The sequence below is a fragment of the Arachis hypogaea genome, chromosome 20 (genome assembly GCF_003086295.3).
Source record: "Arachis hypogaea cultivar Tifrunner chromosome 20, arahy.Tifrunner.gnm2.J5K5, whole genome shotgun sequence".
NCBI classification, from domain to species: domain Eukaryota; kingdom Viridiplantae; phylum Streptophyta; class Magnoliopsida; order Fabales; family Fabaceae; genus Arachis; species Arachis hypogaea.
In genome coordinates this window covers 46,822,408-46,847,694 of record NC_092055.1, presented here as the reverse complement: position 1 = coordinate 46,847,694, position 25,287 = coordinate 46,822,408, and the positions used below count along the sequence as shown (strand labels likewise).

Below are 25,287 nucleotides of genomic sequence, written 5' to 3'. Positions count from 1 at the left end.
TAGGTTTACAAGTTTGGATTAAGTTGGAATTTTTTGAATTTACATATGGATTATTACCATGTAATTAAAATTTGTAGAATTCAACTTTTGAAATACATTGTTACTATTTTTGTAAAACTTGTGGGATTGAATTTGGATTTGTTGAAAAACAATGTCATTTATGGAGAATTCAATTTTTGATAATAGAAATTTTGATGTTAGAGAGATTATGACAGTTTAAAACAGTCACTAAATACAGAAAAAAAACTGTCACAGGAATAAGTAACTTGGTAACGGTTTTAAATAAAAAAAATGTCACTAAAAATATTGTGACGGTTTAAATAGTCACTAAATATGCCTAAAAATTGTCACATGATTTAGTAATTTAATGACGGTTTCAAAACGTCGCGAAATATAGTATAAAAACCACCTTTACAAGTGTTATAAATTAGTGACGGTTTTATACTTTAAAAACCGTCACAAACAATTTAGTGACACTCCTTACCAACGGTGGTCCAAAACCGTCACTATGTCAGCTGGCGACGCTCAAATCTGTGACGCTTTTTTTAGCCGTCGCAAAACCATTTAGTGACAGTTAAAACCGTCACCAAGCATTAAAAAAAACCGTCGTCAAAATGCTGTTTTGTTGTAGTGAAGTATATTACTCTTAATTACGTTACTTTCATTCTAAGTAAATTTATTTTTTATTAAAAATAAATTAAAAATAAATTATATAATTATCTATCGTAAAAAATTTGATATTATTGAAGGATAAAATTAAAATTTATTTTAAAGTTCAAGATAAAATTTAATTAAATTAAATATTAAAAAAATTCGGTATATTAGAGACAAAAAAGTATAATTTATATATTATTATATATGTATTATGTTCTTTTTTTTCTTTTTTAGAAGTTTATCTACTAGCCACCTAGCTATAATCATGTAATGTAATTTATTTTGTTAAAATTCATTATCATTTTACTTGATTTGATAATTTTTAAAAAATAATATATCATTTTTATTTCTCAATATTTTCGTTTTATTTAAGTTTCTAACATGTTAAAATCGTTTCAATATTGTTCTATCATCAATTCTATTAATAGATCATTCACCGTAGGCCAATATTAATTAAAATAAACAATTCTAAAATATTAGAAATTTAAATAAAAAATATAAACGTTAAAGACAACTTTAAAATTTATTCAAACATCAAAAATAAAAACGATATTACACTCTTTTATTTTTTTTTTTTTACGTACTTATAAGTCCACAAATTTTACAGAAATTCAAATATTATGTAATTATGTTGTTATGATTATTATTTATCGTTATTGCGAAGCATTCACTACTTATACATGTTTGATGAAGTTAACAATTTCGATGCTAAAAATCTCAAACATTGCATTTGTAATACACATCTTCCCTTTGAATGTTCAATATATATGCATATATATAAATTAAATAGCTTATTGAGAATCACTAAAGTAAGGAGTATAAATAATGTTACATTATAATGATTAAATGATTATTGTTAAACAAACTATTATAAGTAGAGAAATGTTTGTTTTGCTAAATATATCCTCTTTAATTTTCAGAAATGGTAGAGAAATAATAATCTAAGATTATTTTATTTAATTTAATATTTATAATTTTATATATATAATATTTAAAATTATATATATTATATCTAGTATTATGTATTTATTTTAAAAATAATTAATAAATATAAAATAAGATAATTTTAGACTAATTTAAGTTCATTTTTATTGTTCTTTAAATATTTCTATTAATTTTATATTGAAAGTTTTCGTTCTCATGTGAGTTCCCATCATTTCCCTTGTAGTAAATGCTAAACAAACAAATTTAGAACTTTTTCATTTTAATTTTTATAAATACAAAGAATACAATTTTTAATTAGTCAATATTAATGTTAATTTACATTGATTTTTTTAATTTTAAATATGTTTAGATATTATTTTTAATTAAAAAAATATTTTTATTAAAAAATAAATAATTTTTCTTTTCTAAAAGCTAACAACACATTACTTTAAAAAAAAGTAGAAGCAAAAGCAGTTTTTATTATTAATCCAAATTAAATACTCGTGTTCAAAAGAATAGAGTTCATATTATTGTTGGTATTTTGTTAGTACCCCTTCTTAAATTTATATCACTATGTTAGAAAGACTCCTCAAGTCGTTATATCTTATTATATTTTATTATTAATTTTAATTACACTTTCAATTAATCATATAAGATGTATACGTATTGTTAAGCTAATTAAATTTGACTTATAGGGATTAACACAAAATTTTAAGAATGTTGATTAATCTAAAGTTATTTTAAAGTTTGGAATGAATGGACTTATAATACTTGGTTGATGATAATGGTGTATTTAGCTTACTTTTTCTTGTAATAAACTCCACTCTCTTATTTTTCGAAAAAATGAAATAGAATGTAGAACAGAACAGAATTAATATTTTTCGAAAAGATAAGTACCAAAATTCTGGTTATCATATGTTTCATAGAGATCCCTCATTCCAACTTCTTTGTTCTTTTCTGCTACTTTTGTTGGAAATACGTAGTATAACAATTTAATTAATTATGTATCAAATAATTTATTATTGTTATTATATTAAAATATTAATTTAACAAAGTTTTTGATTAAATTTAAAAATTTATTATTGTGATAATGATCATAATAATATTGAGTGATAATTTTTTTATAATTTAATCTAAATTGTTCTTGGTCATAGGATTATTAAAAGGATATTAATCTGAAAAGATATATATAATGGTCTTCATTGAATGAAGATTAATAGATCTTATTTATTAAATTATATATATAGATGGTACATATAGAGATATAACCACTGAATTGACTTAGTTTGAGAATTCCTAACTATTATAATTACGCATATTTGTCAATAGGATATTTTCAAGATGAATATAGTAATAGAGTTTCCTTTCACATACGACTATCATAGTAATAATAATGTATTTATTATACTTTGATTATGGACACCTAATACCTTAGTGTGCTAGTTGAATGGATATTGGGTATGATTTAAATACTTGTAGAATTAATGATTAATCAGTAAGAAATCCGTCAACTCTCGATAAAGAGTTTGTGCTCTATGATTATAATGACTAAGATGAATAAAACCTTGGGTAAGGGAATTGAATGAATGAAGAAATGAGGTTTTTAGTTCATTTACAATTTATTATAATAATGGTAACAAGTTAGAGTTTGACAATTAAGCTGAAAAGATGGAAGGAATTATACTTTGTTCTTCTCGAGTTCTTAGTAAAAATATATTACTTCATAACAATGGTAACAAGCTGGTTAACCCTTAGAGTATAGTTTAATTATCAAATTCTAACTTGTTATCATTATTATAATGAATTGAAAATGACCTAAAGAAATTCATTTCTTCATTCATTCAATCCCCTTAGCCAAGATTTTATTATAATTATAGAGTTCAAACTCTTTATCGAGAGTTGACAGATTTTTTACTAACTAATCACTAATTCTACAAGTATTTAAATCATACCCAATATCCATTCAACTAGCACCCTAGGGTATTAGGTGTCTGATGAGCAGATAATTTATACCTTTTTTGGCATTGTTTTTAGGTAGTTTTTAGTATGTTTTAGTTACTTTTTATTATATTTTTATTAGTTTTTATGCAAAAATCATATTTCTAGACTTTACTATGAGTTTGTGTGTTTTTCTGTAATTTCAGGTATTTTCTGGCTGAAATTGAGGGACCTGAGCAAAAATCTTATTCAAAGGCTGAGAAAGGACTGCAGATGCTGTTGGATTCTGACCCTCTTGCACTCAAAATAGATTTTCTGGAGCTATAGAAGCCCAATTGGCACGTTCTCAATTGCGTTAGAAAGTAGACATCTTGGGCTTTCCGGAAATATATAATAGTCCATACTTTACCCGAGATTTGATGGTCCAAAATGGCGTTAAAAGCCAGACAAAAACTTTCTGGCGTAGCCAGAACTGGCATAATTCTTGGCGTTAAATGCCCATTTTGGCACCCAGGGTGGCGTTTAACTCCAAATTGAGGCATATGCACGTGAAAGCTTAAGAGCTCAGTCCAAACACTTACCAAGTGGATCCCGGAAGTGGATTTCTGCACTGTCTGCACTTAGTTACTCATTTTCTGTAAACCTAAGTTACTAGTTTAGTATAAAAACTACTTTTAGAGATTCAGTTCAGAACTCATGACATTTTACATTTCATATTGTATCTCCTACGGCATGAGTCACTAAACCCCATAGGTGGGGGTGAGGAGCTCTGCTATGTTTCAATGGATTAATGCAATTACTACTGTTTTCTATTCAATCACGCTTGATTCTATTCTAAGATACTCATTCGTACTTCAATCTAGAGAATATGATGATCCGTGACACTCATCATTATTCTCAATTCTATGAATGCATGCCTGACAACCACTCCCATTCTATCTAAGCTCAACGTAGTCATTGGGCGATATCTTGAGTGCGTATCTCTTGGGTCTCTGATCTACGGACCGATTCTGTGAGATTAGAACCTTCGTGGTAGAGGCTAGAACCAATTGGCAATATTCCTGGGATCTGGAAAGTCTAAACCTTGTCTGTAGTATTCTGAGTAGGATCTGGGATGGGATGACTGTGACGAGTTTCAAACTTGCGAATGTTGGGCGCAATGACAGTGTGCAAAAGGATAAGGGTCCTATTCCGACGCTAGTAAAAACCGACAGATGATTAGTCGTGCGGTAGCTGTACCTGGTATTTTTCATCCGAGACGAGAAATCCGACAGTTGATTAGCCGTACAGACATCGTACCTGGTATTTTTCATCTGAGAGGATCATACAGCTTGCCATTGAAGGAAGCCATGCGTGTTTGGAGAAGAAGACAGTAGGAAAGCAGAGATTCAGACGACAGAGCATCTCCTGAACCTCAACCTTTTCCTCATTACCAAATCACAAGTACCATTTTTTTCATGTTATTTACTTTTCATAAACAAATTCAATTTAATCATTAATCTCCTAACTAAGATTTACAAGATAACTATAGCTTGGTTCAAACCGACAATCTTCGTGGGATCGACCCTTACTCACGTAAAGTATTACTTGGACGACCCAGTGCACTTGCTGGTTAGTTGTGCGGAATTGTAAAAAGTGTGAATCACAATTCCGTGCACCAGTGTCTAAAATCAATGTATTTTAAATGAATTGTTAATTACTATGATAGTCCCAGGTCAAAGGAAACTCTATTAATATGTTCATCTTTAGAATATCCTATTGACAAATATACAGTAATTATAACCATTAGAAATCGAGTCAGTTCAGTGGTCATATCTCTATATGCACCATCTATATATATAATTTAATAAATGAGATCTAATCTTCATCCAATGAAGACCATTATATATATTGATCTTTCTGGATTATTAATGTCCTTTTAATAATCCTATGACTAAGAACAATTTAGATTAAATTATAAAAAAATTTATTTCTCAATATTATTATCACTATCACAATGATAAATCTCTAAATTTAATCAAGTACTTTATTATATTAACATTTTAATATAATGATAATAACATTATTTAACACACGATTTATTGGATTGTGGTCATATTACTTATTTTCAATAATCTCCCACTTGCACGAGAGCCAATCATGATAGATTGGATCTTGGACGTACTATTATCTCAATAATCTCCCACTTGCACTAGAGCCAATCGATCATGTGTATAACTTTTTAATGCACATTTGTGCTTATCAAAACTCTTTTGAACTTAAACACCTTAGCTTTTGAGCATGTGTGCTTGACCTTTTGCAAAATACATCTAATGCATAATAGATATCAAATTTTTTTAAAACATGAAATCTCCCACAACAATAGTGGATAATATTTATTTTAAGAATCAATTTTTTGGATTTTCAGATTACCAATAATACTTCACTTTTATCCTCATTCTTTCAAGAGCCAACATTCTTAACTCTAACATCAAATATGCACTATTCATTCATGCATTCAGAAAACAAAAGCAATGTCACCACATCAAGTAATTAAACTACTCTTAATGTATAACTCGAAATTCATGCATCTTACTTTTCTTTTTCAATAAAATAATTTTTCTTTTAAGCAAGGTGAGAGATGCATGAAACATTTCATAGCTTTAAGACATAAAGACAGATGATCATGCACTAGAAACAGACAATAAAACAAAATACATGGAAAACAGAAAAATAATAGGCAATAGGGGAGTAAAGGAAACGAACCCACCTCAATAATGGCGGCTACTACTCCTTCTGGAGGATCCAATGGAGTGCTTGATCTCTTCTATGTCACGCCCCTGCCTCTGTTGTTCTTCCCTCATAACTCATTGTTCTTCCCTCATAGCTCTTTCATCTTCTCTTATGTCATGGAGGATGGTGGAGTGCTCTTGATGTTCCATCCTCAACTGACCCATGCTGGAGCTCAATTCTCCTAGAGAAGTGTGTAATTGGTCCCAATAGCCTTGGGGAGGAAAATGCATCCCTTGAGGCATCTCAGGGATTTCTTGTTGAGGTAGCTCCACATGCTCTTGCTGTGGTCCATGTGCTGGCTCTCTAGTGTGCTCCATCCTCTTCTTGGTGATGGGCTTGTCCTCCTCAATAGGAACGTCTCCTTCTATGACAATTCCAGCTGAATTGCATAGATGACAGAAAAGGTGAGGGAATGCCAACCTTGCTAAGGTGGAGGGCTTCTTAGCTATCTTGTACAACTCTTGAGGTATTACTTCATGTACCTCCACATCACTTCCAATCATGATGCAATGAATCATGATGGCTCTATCAAAGGTTACTTCTGACCGATTGCTAGTAGGGATGATGGACCGTTGGATAAATTCCAACCATCCTCTAGCTAATGGCTTGAGGTCACGCCTACTCAGTTGGATAGGCTTGCCTTGAGCACCCCTCTTCCGCTGAGCTCCTTCCACACAAATGTCTGTGAGGACTTAGTCCAGCCTTTGGTCAAAGTTGACCCTCCTAGTGTAAGGACGTGGGTCTCCTTGCATCATAGGCAAATGAAGCACCAACTTTACACTCTCTGAGCTAAAATCCAAGAGTCGCCTCGGACCATTGTGCTCTAATTTTTGGGCTTAGAGTTCACACTAGTGTCATAGTTTTTAGTAACCCATGCATTAGCCTAAAACTCTTGCACCATTAAGATCCCAATTTTTGGGATTGGATTGATTAGGACTTCCTATCCTCTCCTCTAGATTTCTCTTTGGATCTCTGGGTACTCATTCTATTTTAGCCTAAAGGGGACTTTAGGAATCACCCTTTTTTTATCCATTACTTCATAGAAGTGGTCTTGATGTGCTTTGGTGATGAATCTCTCCATCTCCCAAGATTCATAGGTGGAAGCAACTGCTTTTCCTTTCATCTTCCTAGAGGATTTTCCAACCTTGGATGCCATAAGTGTGAATGGAAAGCAAAAAGCAAGGCTTTTCCAACACCAAACTTAAAAGCTTTGCTCGTCCTCGAGCAAAATATGAAGAAAAGAGTAGAAGAAGAAGGGAATAGAGGAGATGGAGGGAGATAGTGGGTTCGGCCAAGTGAGGCTAGTAGTGTATGAATGGTGTGTGTTGGAGAGGTGGTATGAGGGGTTATTTATAAGGGATGTGACAGGGTAGGGTTCGGTTATAGGAAGGGAATTTGGTGGGAAATTTTAAATTCGAAGTGGGTGGGGGTTGGTGGGAGTTATGATGGTTTTGGGAAGTGATATGGATGTGATTGGGTTAAGGTTTATAGGAAAGAGTGTGTGGGGAAGAGTGAAAGTAAGAGAGAGAAAAAGGTGGGGTAGGTGGAGATTCTGTGGAACCCACTGATACTGAGAGGCTAGGAAAGTCAAGTTCCCTACCCCTTCTGGGCATTGAACGCCCAGCTCTTGCTCTTGGCTGGCGTTCAACACCACCTATGTGCCTCTAAGTGGGCATTGAACGCCCCTGAGGGTGTTCTTGCCTGGCGTTCAACGCCAGGTTTGTGCCTCTGGTTGGGCGTTGAACGCCCAGGGTTTGCCCCCTGACTGGTGTTCAACGCCAGCTCCAGGCTCCCTGGTTGGCGTTCAATGTCAGCAATGCTGCTTCTCATGGCCGTTAAACGCCCACTCTGTCCTCCCTTTGGTCTCTGCTCCAGGTTGTTTTGTTTTCAGCTTGGACTGTTTCTGTTTCTGTTTTAACTACTGTACATGATCATAAACTCAAAGAAAACATGAAAATTAAACTAATATAACTGAGATAATCTTAAAGAAAAATAAGAAAAAATTAATTATTGATGGGTTGTCTCCCAACAAGTGCTTCTTTAACGTCACTAGCTTGACGGTTAGCTCCTTACGGAGATGGATAGGGGCTCAAAATTTCACTCCTTATAGTTAATTTCTTGCCTGTGCTCTCATGGATAAGTTCCACATGTTCCAGAGGCAGGATCCTACACACAGTGTGTGGAATGACTGGGTTGTCAGTGAAGACAACTCTCATGCCAAGTGAGAGGCCTTCAGTAGGAATTTTCTTATCCCTCCAGCCTTTAGGTACTTTTTTCTTACTACCTTTGTTCTTAGTGCTTGATAATGACTGCCCAGCACCAAACTTAGAATTGGTGTCTGGGGGCTCTGTATAACTCTGCACTGAGAGAGAAGGTTGAAGCACTTCATGTTTATGAATGGTGCTTCCTTCAGCTGAGGTAGCATAAGGTTTATGTACCTTGAATACAAGACAGTCCTCATTCAATTGCAGGACTAGTTCTCCTCTATCTATATCAATCACAGCCTTGGCTGTAGCTAGGAAGGGTTTTCCAATGATGATGGATTCATCCTCTTCCTCTCCAGTATCCAGAATTATGAAATCAGCAAGGATGTAAAGATTTTTAACCTTCACTAAGACATCCTCTGCTAGTCCATAAGCCTATTTCATGGACTTGTCTGCCATCTCTTGTGAGATTCTTGCAGCTTGTACCTCAAAGATTCCCAGCCTCTCCATTATAGAGAGAGGCATGAGGTTTATGCTAGACCCTAGGTCACACAGAGCCTTATCAAAGGTCATGGTACCTATGGTGCAAATGATTAAGAAGCGTCCGGGATCCGGCTTCTTCTGAGGTAACTTCTGATGAACCAAGGCATTGAGTTCCTTGGTGAGCACTGGAGGTTCTTCCTCCAATGGCTCTGTGCCAAACAACTTGGTATTTAGCTCCATGAGAAGTCCTAGGTACCGAGCAACTTGCTCTTCCCTAGTTTCCTCTTCCTCATCAGAGGAGGAGTACTCTGCAGATTCTATGATCTTCAACCAAACATTCAAGGGAACTTCAATGGGCTCCTCATGAACCTTACGTTCTATAAGTTCTTCAATAGGGGAGTTCTCAGTGGGCTTAGGGTTGCCAACTACCCCTATTGTAGCATTCAATGCCAGAACTTACGTGTCTTTGGGCGTTGAACGCCTGATGCGTGATCTTTTGTTGATATAGAATTTCCTCAAATGAAAATGAATTCTCGTTGTAAAGTATAGTTCTACACCAACAAAGAGTCCTCACATACAAAAATATTGGTTGTCACAAGCACAATCCCCAATGAAAAGTAACTGGAGTATTTGGACTCCGGGTCGTCTCCCTAGGAACCAATGGAGTGCATGCATATTGGCTATAGAGGGGAAAAAGGGGGGTTTTGGTTGATGATCGACAAGGAATCTAATTGTGCAAGGAAAGTAAATCAAGCAAATAATTAAAAGTAGCAATTAAAGAAGAGATACATTCATGGCATTGAATTGAGATCTTAGGCTTTCTATCCTAGTCATGCATGATTAATTTATCTTGTTTAGTTAACTCACACATCGGGAGAATGTCAAACAAGACCAATTAATCGAGTCACAATTATAAACAAGAATTTATCTCATTACGTCGCCTCCAACAAATAGGGAGGAAGTCTAATGAGACTAACTAATCTCAATCCAAAAGTCCTAATCAACTTACTAATTTAATTAGCAAAAGATTAGCGTCAATGGAAACAATATTAGCTAACAATTCTAGATCACCAACGTAAGTTGGGTTTTCATGACTCAAGATTGCCCAATCACTCTTTCCAAGCCAAGAATGCTCACAATCTACTCTAAGGTCCAACCAAGCATTTTGTCAAACACTTGGTGGGTAGTAAAGAAAAGCTTAGTGAAAGTGCAAGAGTTGTAAATCTACTGACTATCAATTGCAAGAAATGTAAAATCACAATCCAAATCAACATCAATTAAAGAAATATCAACATTAAAATTGTATTAAATGTAAACAAATCTAACATGAGTTCATCATCACAAAAGAGAGCAAAAGGGAAGGTTAACATAAAAACTAAGAGAATCATGATGTAGAAAAGAGAAATTATAGAAGAAACAAATTGAGATCAAGTAGTTAAACATGAAAATAAAATAATCTAACCTAATCCTAACCTAATTCTAGAGAGAAGAGAGAGCTTCTCTCTCTAGAAACTAACTAAAGGCTCATGTTGGCTAAACTAATTGCTCTCCCTTTGCTTGGGCTTCAATTCTGCATGAAATACACTCAGAAACAAGTTGGATTTGGGCTTGGGCAGCTCAGAAATCGCCCCCATCGTTTTGCCATTAAGTGGGTCAAGCAAGAGTATCGGGGTGCGCGCGCCATGTGCGCGTGCGCGTCGCTGGCAAATTCACAATCTGCGCGGAAGCGGTATGTACGCGTGCGCGTCCTTGTGAGAAACCAGTTTTGCGCGTGCGCGCCTTGTACTCGTGCGCGTCCATTGGTGCATTCCAAATCTTTGTTTCTCCATGCATTCTCCTCTTTGCATGCTTTTCTCCTCATTTCTTCCATCCAATATTTGCCTTATGAACCTGAAATTACTTAACAAACACATCAAGGCATCGAATGGAATTAAGGTGGATTAAAATCACCAATTTAAGGCCTAAAAAGCATGTTTTTTACAATTAAGCATGATTCAAGGGAGAATTACAAAACCATACTATTTCATTGAATAAATGTGGGAAAAGGTGAATAAATCCCCCAAAATAAGCACAAAATAAACCATGAAATCGGGGTTTATCAAATCTCCCCACACTTAAACCAAGCATGTCCTCATGCTAAAATCAAGAAAGAAGCAAAGGGTATCACATTTATTCAATGCAAACTACTAACTAAATGCAATCTATCTATATGCAAGTTATCTACATGAATGCAATGGCTCAGTCAAAACAAGTTAATTTCCAAGAGTACACATATAAGCACAAGGGCTAAGGTATTAGCAATCAAGCAAACCACAATTGGATTAAATCATCGAAAGAGTTTACAAACTTGCAAGAGTAGATTATTAAGGGTGAAAACATGTAATTGAGCGATCGAACCCTCACCGGATGTGTATCCGCTCTAGGCACTCTAGTGTATAGGGTTGATTTACTCAATTCTCCCCTAATCATGCTTTCCAAGATTTATTTTTCATCTAACAATCAACAGTCAAATCATGCATGCATACAAATATCATGAGGGCTTTCCCATAGGTTGTAATGGGGTTAGGGTCAAGGTAGGATGCATATGGTCAAGTGGGCTAGAAATTTGAATCTTTGATTAACCTAAACTTCCCACCTAACCTATGATAACTTATATAATTCTAAACAAACCTAACTACCTATTCTTCACTTTTTCACACACTCATGCATTCTCTTTTTGATCATCACACATATGCATTGGCTCTTATTGAACTTCAACTTGGGGCATTTTGTCCCCTCTTTATTGCAAATTTTTTTTTAAGTATATGTACAAGGATATCAATGCATACAGTTTTACATTTGATTACTACATGAGTATGTACCCAATTCCCAAGATTTTTCAACAAAAATACAAGCACACTTTTATCTCTACCCAATGTTCCCAACTCTCCCAAAATAAAATAATGAACACTCTCACTAGCCTAAACTAATCAAAGATCCAAACAAGGGATATTTATTGTTTTTCACTTAGGTTTGTAATGTGCTATAATTAAGAATAAGTGGGCTAAGCATAGGCTCAAAATTGGCTAACAATGGAAGATAAAAGGTAGGCTATTTGGGTAAGTGAGCTATTTGAACAATTGCCTTAATCATATAAATGCATGTGTGCACAAAGTAATGGACATATAGAATCAAACAAATCAAAGATTACAATCATAGAGAGAGAATAATACACACAAGAATGAAAATAAGTGGTTATATATGATGTAACCACACAATTAGGCTCAAATCTCACATGCTTGTGTTCTTAGCTCAAAACATGATCCACAAAGTGTATAGTCCAAGCAAGTTCTAAAAAAAATTTCAACCAATTGGGGTGGTGCCCTAAAAATGAGTTTCTTGAAAATTTCCATCATATTGATTGAGCTTATTCTAATGCAAAATTGTGATTTAGAGAAATTTTAAAAATTCTTCTAGTTTATCCCTTTTTCAATCAAAACACATTTCTTTTATAAGAAGGGTCAACTAGATTTTCAGCAATCTATTAATTTTCTAATCACAATCAACAACTGAGATGCAATATATATATATATATATATATATATATATATATATATATATATATATATATATATATATATATATATATATATATACTAAAAGTGTGCAACAACCAAAATAAGAGTATCTACAAAAGCATGAATATGTACAGTAATCCCAAAATGATCTAAAACATAAAGTGCAGAATAAAACAAAATATAGTAGCAGCGAATAGAAATAAAAGTCTGAAAGTTCACCACATAAGTGCAAACACCGGTCACGAACGGTGACCTCCCCACACTTTAGAATTGAGCATCGTCCTCGATGCTACTACGGAAGCTCGGGATGGGGGTCAACAATCGCACCAGGCTGTGGCTCATGCTCAGGCTCAGGCTGTGGAACTGGAGGTGGCACTGGCTGTGGCTCTGGAATGTCATGCTGGACCTCAGGAGGCTGCTGGACCTCAGTGGTGGTCTACGTCTCTGGTGGTGCCTTCTGCTGTATCGGCGCCTCACCATGCTCTTCCTCCTGATCCTGCTCATCAGAAGCAGGAGACTCTGGAAGTGGAGGGAGCTCGATACCCTGTGATGCAAACGCCTGGTCTAAGTAGTCGAGACGTCGCATGACACGACGCTCGAAGCGCACCATGAAGCGAAGAAGGTGCTGCACCAACAAATAAGTCGGCTCAGGTGCTGGTGGTGGTGCAGGTAAGGATGCTGCTGCCGCCGTGGAGGAAGAAGGTCCTGCTGCCTCAACTGCAGCTCTAGCCCGAGAACGACGTCTAGTCGAGGGCTTCTCGTGCACCCATCCACCCCATGGAATAGTAACTTCCTTAGCGTCGTCATCCGGGGGTGGTGGTGTCGCATCATCGTTCTCCCACGGGACATCAGCCAGCTCAGCCAAGCTGGTGACCAGCGTAGGAAACGGTAGCAAGCCGTGAATATGAGCTCTCCACATGCTATGCCTAATCAGCCGTGGGAAATACACCTCTTTCCCTTCCATGACACACCCAATCAGAGTCAGCATATCCATCGGGATCTCTGAGAAGTGGGTAGTAGGCATGACGTAGTGGGAGAAGATCTGCTGCCAGGTCCTAGCCTCCCTAGTCAGATATGCAAATAGCATCCCCTTGGGCTTCTTGTTTTTCACATCCATCACCCAAGGAGCATCCGGTGTAGCAATCACGCACTTAAGCGCCTCATAGTCAAAGGTCATGGAAAGGATAGCCACATCTGCCTGCTGATAGGCACAAGTCTTAGGAGTACCAACCCTGCAAAGCAGTGCATTCGCTATAGCCTCTTCTGTGATCATGATCTCTCTACCCCTTACGTGCACTGATTCCAAGTTTACTCAGAAGAAGTTACAGTAGAACTCCTTAACCCATGAGATGTTGATCTTTCCTAGGTCCCTATCAACAAAATCCAACCCTAACTCTGAAATACGGGCGTTTATAGCACGCCTCACGTCATTGGGAAGATTCAGCTTCTTCTCAATGTTCAAGTTTTTCTTTGTATAATGGGAGAAGCGTAGCTCGCAGTAGGGATTGGGGAATTTGATTGAATCAGTGGATGGAAGTGACTGATTTTCTATATCTTCATCATTCAGTGGGTTCTTTGCATAATTAGCATACATTGAGGGGGTAGAAGTCTTGGAGCGCTTCTTCTTTTTGGAAGTGGTGGCTATGGTTTTTCCTTTATCCGACATCCTGGAAAACAAAGGTGATATAATATAAACACATATTTTGCACATTATTCGTTTACTGAGTTCAGAAAATACCATATCCAAAGGAATGACATAAAGGGTTAAGTTGAAAATCAAAGAAGTCAGTTGGTTAAACAGGTTAAAGTTAGAAGTCAGTTGAAAATTATTGATGTGGTGATTACTATCTCAGTTCAAAAGGAATGCACAACACAAGGCTGTAAGCACGTTCACAATCATGAATTGCAACAAGTCATTGATGATGAAATATGACATTGCTAGAAAGTAACTAATATGAAAACAAGTCACCAATCAATGTAAAGATCACTAGAATAATATGAATTTATGTTGGTAGAATCAGTCCATTAGGGAATGAATCAATCAAGAAGCATGCAACACTAAATTCAATGATGCATCAATGTCATAAGTCGAGAGAAAAGTGGAAAATCTTGTGGTCTATGCGGCTTAAAGCAAATTGTGCATGAATAGCGCGAATTAAAAAAGCCACATAGATTAAAAATCTCCAACCCGTGTGTTGATGTAAAAGAAGCATGAAACCTTAAAAGATTTACAAGCAATGGCCAATCGAAAAGCTTACTCAACCATGCAATGCATAGCAGCAAATCAGCATGAATAACAAGCAAGAATATGAAAAGCATGACCAAAGAACTTGTTCTTGAGGAGTTTTCAAAACCCATTTAAGCAACAGAACTCTAATTGAACAGAATTCATCAACTAGGGCCGTTACATTCATCAATCAAGATCAATATAAAAACTGTGGTTAATGAAATTCCGGCAGCAATTCAGCAGCAAATTGGCTAATCCCCAAATTTAAACAAGCGCAACAAACTCCATATGGATTCATGAGGGAACCAGAAACATAGAAATCAGGTTTGAATCCATATGAATGGGTGAACAAGCCAATAATGCAGCACAAACAGCAGCAGCAGAGCAATAGAAAATGCTTCAAACTAAACCAGCCAAGAAGCAGTTATGAACAAATGAGCATCCAATATCCATGATTAAAGCAACAATTGACAACAGCAAGCTAAATCAAGTTAATGCATCAGCATCAACTAGCCCAAATGAGCATATGGCACAGCAGTGAAACAGAGCAATTCCACACAGCGATAGAAATTCAAACAATGCCTAAATCCACTACTCAGCCCAGATTCGCTAACCACCTAATTTAAACTAAACAAACTAATATAATCTAATTAAACTAATTCTAACTACACTAATACAATTACAATAAACAGCAAAAGAAGAAGTAGAACAGGGGAGGGTATGGACCTGGTTGCAGAGACTGAACAGAGAAAAAGGGAGAAGAAAGTGAAGTGCGGTGGTGAGAGGGAGAACTGGCCAGAGCAGCGCGGCTGTCGTGTTGCACCGCTGAGCTTACGCCGGCGACAATGGTGGTCGCGGCGGTGCTGGGCGGAACAGAGGGCAGAGATAGAGAGGAGGGGTGAGTGGAAGAGAAAGAAAATGTTAGAGAATAGAGAGAAGAGGGCGAGGCGATGGTGGTCGACGGCAGCAACGGGGTTGGAATGCTCGCCGGAGGTGAGGTGGTTGTTGGGAGAAGTTTGAAGACGGAGGGGGGAAAGAAAGAAATGAAACGTTGGAGAGAGAGGGGTGAGATGCGCGAAAGCGCTAGGGCTCGCATCTCTGGGGTAAGTGAAAATTCGAAACCACGCGTGCGCGCACTGTGCGCGTTCGCGTGGGTGGGCAAAATGGAAGAACGGTGCGAAAGCACCATGCGCTCTTGCGCATACATGAAGGAATTGAAAGGGACGCGGATGCGTAAAGTGCGCGTCGGCACGGATGTGCTGGGCTGAAGGCACAAAAGGGACCCAGAGTTGGCACAACTCTCGGGTCCTTTGGCCTGGATGATGCTAAGACACATCGATGCGCGCGCGCAGTGTGCGCATTCGCGTGGATGGCTTGAGCTTATTGGATGGACGCGGAGGCGTGAAGTACGCCAACGCGTGAATAGGGAAACAAGGACTGACGCGGACGCGTACAGCGTGCGTCCGCGTGGGTTGAGGCACAGAGTTGGCCCAAAAGTGGCGCAACTCTCTGGTTTTTGGCCCACAAAACTAAAATGCGCAGCCGACGCGCGCGCGCTCTCTGCCCTTGCGTGTGGCTTACTTTTCCAATTTTTTTTTTGATGAGCATCAAAAGATCTCATAACTTCCCATCTTTCTCTAAAACTCTAGAACTAGCTAAGGTGCAAGATTAAGAACATTTTGAGACACAGGGGCAAGTTTCAAACAACTTGAGAACTTGTAATTCAAGCAAAAACTCAATTCAAAAATTCATCCCTCATTAAAGCACAAAATGCATAAACACCTTAGTTAAACAAAGAGAAATATACCAAGAAGTAAAGAAACTATATACAATGGAACCCAATTCATTCATTCATTATATCTACAAGAGAATGGAAAGAGTTTACCATGGTGGGGTGTCTCCCACCAAGCACTTTTAGTTTAAGTCCTTAAGTTGGACCTTGGGAGGCTTCTTGTCAAGGTGGCTTATGCTTGTACCCATCCTTGAACCTCCAAAAGTGCTTGTCCTTCAATTGGTCGTCAGAAGTTCCAACCTTCTTCATGAAGTCTTGGTGAGGTTCTTTCCAAGATGTGAGCTTTCGAGAATGACTATCATAGGATAATCTAGGATCCCATATCTTGTCTTCGCACCCGTTTTCTAGTTGATTGCCTTGATTTTGTTCGGGTGACGAGAAAGCAGGATTCTCGCGGAAGCACCAAACTACTCTCCTAGACCCATTTAGTTTAGCATTACACCAATCCATGCTCTCTAATTTCGAGCTTCCCACCATAATGAGCCTAGATTTACAATGCCAACCACTAAATATCCTCCTCTTACGCTTAATTCCACAAAGCGCCCTAAGTTGGCCATCCGTCTCAAGCAAACCATATTCAAGTGGGATAATAAAGCTAAGAGTTAGAGGTTTTACCCACTCAAATGAAGGGCTAGATGACAACCTAGGTGGAGGAGTTCCTAATGGTCTTGACAAAGCATGCTCCACTCCCGTCCATCCTCTTCTAGAGGCTTCCACCACTTGGCAAGGTTCTTCAAACTTTACCTCTTGCCAAGCTTCCTCAAGTTCAAGCTCTTCTTCACCAATGTCTTCTAGCTCTTCCCCATCACTCAAATCATAAATAGGAGGTTGAGTGAAATCTACCTCATCATCAATTCCAAGTAGAGTGGGGAAGGGTTCTTCAAGCTCAAAAGGATCACATGTTGACTCGGAATCGTCATAAATAGGAAGACCTATTTCTTGGGACACTTCTTCCAATTCTTCAATCACATTGTGCCTTGGAGGTTGTGCACTCTCCTCCTCAACATCAACTTCAAACTCCATGGAAGAAGGCTCTTCACTTTGTGATTCCTCTATGTACTCAACATGTCCTAAGGTTCCAACCACTACTTCCTTTGTTTCAATAATCTCTACCTTCTCCTCTTGTTGCATTTCTTGCTTTAACTCCTCTTCTTCACCTTGGAGCTTCAAGTTCACTCCCTCACTAAGCTCCTTGGTTGCTTCTCCACATTCAACAATGGGAATGCCTTGATCGCATAGGCTTAGGCGGGATGAGACTATGTTGCTAACGGCTTCTACCATGATGGCCATCTTAGCTCTTAGCTCCGCAAACTTCTTTTCATCCTCCTCTTGTCGCCTTAAGAGATGAGATTTAAGATCTCTGAATTCCAACATGGAGGCTTCATCGGGAGGTGAGGGTGGAAGAGAGGGTTCATTGTTTGAGGGGAGGGTATTGTAGTTGGAAGGTGGTTCATATTGGTAAAATTCTTGAGGTGGTGTGTGTGAACTTTGTGGTTCATAGGAGTATTGGTATTGGAAAGGTGGTGGTTCTAGATGTGGTTCATCTAGTGGTTGGTATGGTGGGTATGGGTTAGGATCATATGGAGGTGAATGGTGGTATGAGGCATGTGAGTATGGTTGTTGAGGGCTATGTTGAGGAGGGGGTTCATATGCATGTGATGGTTGTGGTTGACAATCACAATGAGGGTCATCACATACATTAGATTGGTATGCATTAGGATTAGGATTATACCCATAAGAATCCGGAGGAGGTTGTTGCCATGAAGGTTGTTCATAAGCTTGGGGCTCCTCCCACCTTTGATCTCCAAATCCTTGATGCACATCCTCATTGAAGCTTCCATTTCCTACAACGTAGTTTAAACCAAACTCATAGCCAAAGCGAGAATTCATGATACCAAGAGAGAATGAAAACTAAATCAAATAAGAGGCAGGAAAATTAAATCCTAAAACTAGCAAAAACTAACAAAGAAGCAAAAGGTAAATGATGAGCGGATAATTTATACGCCTTTTGGCATTATTTTTAGTATGTTTTTAGTAGGATCTAGTTACTTTTAGGGATGTTTTCATTAGTTTTTATGTTAAATTCACATTTCTGGACTTTACTATGAGTTTGTGTATTTTTATGTGATTTCAGGTATTTTCTGGCTGAAATTGAGGGACTTGAACAAAAATCAGATTCAGAGGTTGAAGAAGGACTGCTGATGCTGTTGGATTCTGACCTCCCTGCACTCAAAATGGATTTTCTGGAGCTACAGAACTCAAAATGGCGCTATTCCAATTGCGTTGGAAAGTAGACATCTAGGGCTTTCCAGAAAAATATAATAGTCCATACTTTGCCCGAGTTTAGACGACAAAAACTGGCGTTCAACGCCAGCTCTCTGCTCAATTCTGGCGTCCAGCGCCAGAAACAAGTTGCAAAGTGGAGTTCAACGCCCAAACTGGCACAAAAACTGGCGTTCAACTCCAAGAATGACCTCTCCACGTGTAGACTTCAAGCTCAGCCCAAGCACACACCAAGTGGGTCCCGGAAGTGGATTTATGCATCAATTACTTACTTCTGTAAACCCTAGTGACTAGTTTATTATAAATAGAACTTTTTATCATTGTATTCGTAGTCTTGGTTACTCCGGTTCCCCTCTGGGGCCGAGACCAATGAACTCCATTATCACTTATGTATTTTCAACGGTAAGTTTCTACACTCCATAGATTAAGGTGTGGAGCTCTGCTGTTCCTTAAAGATTAATGCAAAGTACTACTGTTTTCTATTCAATTCATCTTATTTCGCTTCTAAGATATTCATTCGCACTTTAACCTGAATGTGATGAACGTGACAATCATCATCATTCCCTATGAACGCGTGCCTGACAACCACTTCCGTTCTACATTAGATTGAATGAGCATCTCTTGGATCTCTTAATCAGAATCTTCGTGGTATAAGCTAGATTGATGGCGGTATTCATGAGAGTCCGGAAAGTCTAAACCTTGTCCGTGGTATTCCGAGTAGGACTCTGGGATTGAATGACTGTGACGAACTTCAAACTCGCAAGTGCTGGGCATAGTGACAGACGCAAAAGGATAGTAAATCCTATTCCAGTATGAGTGAGAACCTCCAAGATGATTAGCCATGCAGTGACAGCGCATCGGACCATTTTCACAGAGAGGAATAGGATGCAGCCATCGACAAGGGTGATGCCTCCAGACGATTAGCCGTGCTGTGACAGAGCATTTGGACCATTTTCCCGAGAGGATTGAAAGTAGCCATTGGCATCGGTGACATCCTTACAAAAAGCTAGCCATAGAAAGGAGTAAGACTGATTGGATGAAGATAGCAGGAAAGCAGAGGTTCAGAGGAACGAAAGCATCTCTATGCGCTTATCTGAAATTCTCGCCAATGATTTACATAAGTATTTCTATCCTTATTATATTATCTATTTTCGAAAACTTCATAACTATTTTATATCCGCCTGACTGAGATTTACAAGGTGACCATAGCTTGCTTCATACCAACAATCTCCGTGGGATCGACCCTTACTCATGTAAGGTTTATTACTTGGACGACCCAGTGCACTTGCTGGTTAGTTGTATTGAAGTTGTGACAAATTATGAATTGAGATTAGAGCACCAAGACTTTGGAGCCATTACCAGAGATCACAATTTCGTGCACCAAGTTTTTGGCGCCGTTGCCGGGGATTGTTCGAGTTTGGACAACTGACGGTTCATCTTGTTGCTCAGATTAGGTAATTTTCTTTTTGTTTTATTTTCAAAAAGTTTTCAAAAATCTTTCAAAAATTTCTCCTTTGTTTTCGAAAAAAATTTTTAAAATAAAAATGTTTTCAAAAATATATTTTCCTTCAGAATTTTTAAGAATGAATTCTAGTGTTTCATGAAGCATGCTAAAGCCTGACTGGCTGTAAAGCCATGTCTAAATTCCTTTAGACTGAGGTTTTGGCTTAAAATTGAATGAATTACACTCATATTTTTACTAAAGCTTGGCTGGCTATTAAGCCATGCCTGACCCTTTGATTGGAGCATTAGACTAAAGAGCATAAGATTCCTGGAATTCATATTAAAAATTTTGAAATCCTTATTTTTCTCTTTCAAAATGATTTTCGAAAAAAATTAAAAGAAAATACAAAAAAAATTCATAAAATCATAAAAATCAAAAATATTTTTGTGTTTCTTGTTTGAGTCTTGAGTCATGTTATAAGTTTGGTGTCAATTGCATGTTCATCTTGCATTTTTTCGAAAAATTCATGCATTCATAGTATTCTTCATGATCTTCAAGTTGTTCTTGGTAAGTCTTCTTGTTTGATCTTTGCATTTGCATGTTTTGTGTCTTTTCTTGTTTTTCATATGCATTCTTGAATTCTTAGTACCTAAGCATTACAGATTTCAAAGTTTGGTGTCCTGCATGTTTTCTTTGCATTAAAAATTTTTCAAAAATATGTTCTTGATGTTCATCATGTTCTTCATAGTGTTCTTTGTGTTCATCTTGACATTCATAGCATTCTTGCATGCATTCATTGTTTTGATCCATAACTTTCATGCATTGCATCATTTTTCATGTTTTTCTCTCTCATTATTAAAAATTTCAAAAAATCAAAAAAATATATCTTTCCCTTTTTCTCTTTCATAAATTCGAAAATTAGATTTGACTTTTTCAAAAATTTTTAAAATCTAGTTGTTTCTATTAGTCAAATCAAATTTTCAATTTGAAAATCTTATCTTTTTCAAAATATTTTTCAAAAATCAAATCTTTTTCATTTTTCTTAGTTATTTTCGAAATTTCTAAAAATATTTTTCAAAAATCTTTTTCTTATCTTTATCACATAATTTTTGAAAATAACATCATCAATTAATGTTTTGATTCAAAAATTTCAAGTTTATTACTTGCTTGTTAAGAAAGATTCAAACTTTAAGTTCTAGAATCATAGTTTGTGATTTCTTGTGAATCAAGTCATTAATTGTGATTTTAAAAATCAAATCTTTTTCAAAACTAATTTCAAATCATATCTTTTCAAAAATATCTTCTTATCTTATCTTTTTCAAAAATTTGATTTCAAAATATCTTTTCTAACTTCTTATCTTCTTATCTTTTCAAAAATTGATTTTCAAAATTTGTTTCAACTAACTAACTAACTTTTTGTTTGTTTCTTATCTTTTTCAAAACCACCTAACTAACTCTCTCTCTCTCATTTTCGAAAATATCCTCCCCCTTTTTCAAAATTTCTTTTTAACTAATTATTTTAATTTTTGATTTTTATTTTCGAAAATTACTAACCTTTTTCAAAAACAATTTTCGAAAATCACTAACTCTTTTTCAAAAATTATTTTCGAAAATTCTCTCCTCCTCTCATCCCCTTCTATTTATTTATTCATCTACTAACACTTCTCTTCATCTCACATCTCTGCTCCTATCATCACCTTTGTGTTTGGATTCTTCATTCTTCTTCACCCCTATTCCTTTTCTTCTTCTACTAACAATTTTGATGCAGCAGAACTGCAAGTTTCATGGACTTCCATCTGAAGATCCTTTTCAGTTCTTAACTGAATTCTTGCAGATCTGTGATACTGTTAAGACTAATGGAGTAGATCCTGAAGTCTACTGGCTCATGCTTTTCTCTTTTGCTGTAAGAGACAGAGCTAGAGTGTGGTTGGACTCTCAATCCAAAGACAGCCTGAACTCTTGGGATAAGCTGGTCACGGCTTTCTTAGCCAAGTTCTTTCCTCCTCAAAAGCTGAGCAAGCTTAGAGTGGATGTTTAGACCTTCAGACAGAAGGAAGGTGAATCCCTCTATGAAGCTTGGGAAAGATACAAGCAGTTGACCAAAAAAGTGTCCTTCTGATATGCTTTCAGAATGGACCATCCTGGATATATTCTATGATGGTTTATCTGAGCTATCAAAGATGTCATTGGATACTTTTGCAGGTGGATCCATTCACCTAAAGAAAACACCTGCAGAAGCTCAAGAACTCATTGACATGGTTGCTAAAAACCAGTTCATGTACACTTCTGAGAGGAATCCTGTGAGTAATGGGACGCCTATGAAGAAGGGAGTTCTTGAAATTGATACTCTGAATGCCATATTGGCTCAGAACAAAATATTGACTCAGCAAGTCAATATGATTTCTCAGAGTCTGAATGGAGTGCAAGCTGCATCCAACAGTACTCAAGAGGCTTCTTATGAAGAAGAAGCTTATGATCTTGAAAACCCTGCAATAGCAGAGGTGAATTACTTAGGTGAACCTTATGGAAACACCTATAATCCATCGTGGAGAAATCATCCAAACCTCTCATGGAAGGATCAACAAAAGCCTCAACAAGACTTTAATAATGGTGGAAGATACAGGTTTAGCAACAGCAAGCCTTTTCCATCATCCACTCAGCAACAGACAGAGAACTCTGAACAAAATACCTCTAATTTAGCAAACTTAGTCTCTGATCTATCCAAGGCCACTGTAAGTTTCATGAATGAAACAAGGTCTTCCATTAGAAATTTGGAAGCACAAGTGGGCCAGCTGAGTAAAAAGATCACTGAAATCCCTCCCAGTACTCTCCCAAGCAATACAGAAGAAAATCCAAAGAGAGAGTGCAAGGCCATTGATCTTACCAAAATGGCCGAACCCAAAGAGGGAGAGGAGGACGTGAATCCCAGTGAGGAAGACCTCCTGGGACGTCCAGTGATCAATAAGGAGTTTCCCTCTGAGGAACCAAAGGAATCTGAGGCTCATCTAGAGACCATAGAGATTCCATTGAAGCTCCTTATGCCCTTCATGAGCTCTGATGAGTATTCCTCTTCTCAAGAGAATGAGGATGTCACTGAAGAGCAAGCTGCCAAGTTCCTTGGTGCAATCATGAAGCTGAATGCCAAATTATTTGGTATTGAGACTTGGGAAGATGAACCTCCCTTGTTCACCAATGAACTGAGTGATCTGGATCAACTGACATTGCCTCAGAAGAAACAGGATCCTGGAAAGTTCATAATACCTTGTACCATAGGCACCATGCTCTTTGAAAAGGCTCTGTGTGACCTTGGTTCAAGGATAAACCTCATGCCCCTCTCTGTAATAGAGAAACTGGGAATCTATGGGGTGCAAGCTGCTAAAATCTCATTAGAGATGGCAGACAATTCAAGAAAACAAGCTTATGGACAAGTAGAGGACGTGTTAGTAAAGGTTGAAGGCCTTTACATCCCTGCTGATTTCATAGTCCTAGACACTGGAAAGGAAGAGGATGAATCCATCATCCTAGGAAGGCCTTTCCTAGCCACAGCAAGAGCTGTGATTGATGTGGACAGAGGAGAATTGATCCTTCAATTAAATAAGGACAACCTTGTGTTTACAACTCAAGGATCTCTCTCTGCATCCATGGAGAGGAAGCAGAAAAAGCTTCTCTCAAAGCAGAGTCAACCAAAGCCCCCACATTCAAACTCTAAGTTTGGTGTTGGGAGGCCACAACCAAATTATAAGTTTGGTGTCAAACCCCCATATCCAACCTCTAAGTTTGGTGTTGGGAGGTCTCAACAAAGCTCTGCACATCTGTGAGGCTCCATGAGAGCCCACTGTCAAGCTATTGACATTAAAGAAGCGCTTGTTGGGAGGCAACCCAATATTTATTTATCTAATTTTATTTTCGTTTTTCATGTTTTCTTAGGTTCATGATCATGTGGAGTCACAAAATAAATGAAAAATTTAGAAACAGAATAAAAAACAGCGGAAAAAAAATCACACCCTGGAGGAAGCACCTGTCTGGCGTTCAACGCCAGAACAGAGCATGGTTCTGGCGCTGAACGCGCAAAATGGGCAGTATCTGGGCGCTGAACGCCCAAAATGGGCAGCATCTGGGCGCTGAACGCCAGAATTGCACCCTGGAGAAGAGCTGGCGCTGAACGCCCAGAACAAGCATGGTTCTGGCGTTCAACGCAAGAAATGGGCAACAAATGGGCGTTGAACGCCCAAAATGGGCACCAACCTGGCGCTGAACGCCCAGAGTTGTGTGCAAGGGCATTTTACATGCCTAATTTGGTGCAAGGTTGTAAATCCTTGAACACCTCAGGATCTGTGGACCCCACAGGATCATCTCAGGATCTGTGGACCCCACAGGATCCCCACCTACCTCCACTCACTCTCTTCTCTCTTCTCAATCATCCTCTATTCCCAATAAACACTCTTCCCCAAAACCCTTCACCTATCACCTCCATCCCTCTTCCCTATTAACCCTTCACCACTCACATCCACCCACTCTTCCCCATAAACCTACCCAATAAACTCCACCTACCTTCAAAATTCAAAATCAATTTCCCACCCAAACCCACCCATATGGCCGAACCTTAACCCCCTCCCTTCCCTATATAAAGCCTTCCATTCTTCTTCATTTTCACACAACACAACCCTCTCTTTCCCTTCTTGGCCGAAACACACCTCCCCCCTCTTCTCCATATTTTCTTCTTCTTCTTCATCTAATTCTTTCTTTTCTTGCTCGAGGGTGAGCAATATTCTAAGTTTGTTGTGGTAAAAGTATAAGCTTTTTGTGTTTCCATTACCATTGATGGCACCCAAGACCAGAGAATCCTCTAGAAAAGGGAAAGGGAAGACAAAAGCTTCCACCTCCGAGTCATGGGAGATGGAAAGGTTCATCTCGAAAGCCCATCAAAACCACTTCTATGATGTTGTGGCCAAGAAGAAGGTGATCCCCGAGAGCCCATTCATGGAGCTCAAGAGGCGTATGAAGCTCAT

General features: G+C 37.7%; 1 non-coding gene across 1 annotated transcript; it reads right to left on the bottom strand.

Moving 5' to 3' along the window:
- Positions 1 to 22,295: 22,295 nt before the first annotated feature.
- Positions 22,296 to 22,404, bottom strand: LOC112787154 (small nucleolar RNA R71). Its single transcript, XR_003194584.1, has one exon. It is a non-coding gene; the product is annotated as a small nucleolar RNA R71 (small nucleolar RNA).
- Positions 22,405 to 25,287: the final 2,883 nt, after the last annotated feature.